Source organism: Silene latifolia, chromosome 2 (assembly GCF_048544455.1).
Source record: "Silene latifolia isolate original U9 population chromosome 2, ASM4854445v1, whole genome shotgun sequence".
NCBI lineage: Eukaryota > Viridiplantae > Streptophyta > Magnoliopsida > Caryophyllales > Caryophyllaceae > Silene > Silene latifolia.
In genome coordinates, this window is record NC_133527.1 from 75,059,076 (window position 1) to 75,060,529 (window position 1,454).

The window sequence follows — 1,454 nt, forward strand, 5'->3', positions numbered from 1 at the left end:
TCAATTGTTTACAAACCCCTTTATTTGCTTTACTTTGTTTTCATTAATTTACATTCATCTGGTTGATTAGTTTAGATTACATCTCATCTCAACCCAATTTGTGACACACTAAGACATAGCTACTTGCAATTGAAAATTCTACATCAATACCCTTCCCTTGGGATCCGACCTTTACTTTCCTCTTTACTAAGAGTAGTTTGTGAAGTTATAAATATTGTTTTGGTTGGTAGCTTTTGACGACGAGTATAAAAACCGAACCAAAAATTGCGCCGTTTCCGGGGATGGTGTTCAATTGATTTGATTTTCGTTAATTGTTTTTAGTTGTGTCTTTCTTTACCTTGGGGAAGTCAATCTCCTCAAGGTTGTGCTAATTGTTTTCTAGTTGTTTGATATTTTGCATGACTAGGAGATCACAAGGTAATTTATTACCATTGATTTCGAGATTGAAAGGACCTTAAGCAACAATAGAAGAGTTGCTAGAGGTACTTCAAGATTTGTAGGTATTGGAGAGATTGTGGACATTCAACCAAATAACATTAAGTTTGTCAACCCTTTTGCAAGAGAAGGAGAGGATAACCCAATTCAAAACCAACCACAAAATCAACCCACAATGCCTAAATTTTCATCATATTCCGTACCAACCGATGAGAACCTACCAAACAGTACTCCTACACCACCACATTTAACTGGTAATTTCATTGCCAGATTCGCATTCATACAATTAGTTGAGAGAAGTCAATTTGGAGGGATGCCTAGTGAAGACCCTCATTCACATATGGAGACTTTTTGTGACTATTGTGATGCAATTTCTCAAACCAGAGTTACTCAAGACCAAATCCGATGGGTATTATTTCCTTTTTCTTTGATCGGTACCGCAAAGCAACGGTTGAAGAGCCTAGACAAGGCTACCTTTGGTATTGATTCATGGAAGAAGTTAGCACTTGCCTTGTATAAGAAATTTTATCCTCCGGAGAAGACTAATATGTTGAGAGCTCAAATCACCGGGTTCAAACAAAGGGATGAGGAATCATTATATGAAGCATGGGAGAGATTTAAGGACACTTGTCATTCTTATCCACACCATGGACTTAGTGAGTGGTTCCTTGTGTAACAATTTTGGAACGGCCTATATGAAGACTCACGCAATGTCCTTAATATGGGATCCAATGGGATGTTTACCGAAGTTGATGATAATCAAACATGGGCCAAAATCGAAGAGATGGCGGTTCATAATTCCCAATATAGTAGGCCTCGAAAGGCCACAAGAGGGGGAAAGCATGAGGTAGATTCCATCACTCAATTGGGTGCTCAACTACGTGCTCATATCGACACCATCAATTTGAAGTTTGAGAAGGCCATGGCTAAGCTTGATGAAGCCTCCAAATCACCCAAACAACATGTCAATGCTATGATGGCATCATCCTTAATTCCAAGTGGAGTATGTGAAAGTTGTA

General features: G+C 38.7%; 1 non-coding gene across 1 annotated transcript; it reads right to left on the bottom strand.

The window, feature by feature from the left end:
• Positions 1-982: 982 nt before the first annotated feature.
• On the bottom strand, positions 983-1,089 carry LOC141644911 (small nucleolar RNA R71). The gene has a single exon (XR_012544512.1). It is a non-coding gene; the product is annotated as a small nucleolar RNA R71 (small nucleolar RNA).
• Positions 1,090-1,454: the final 365 nt, after the last annotated feature.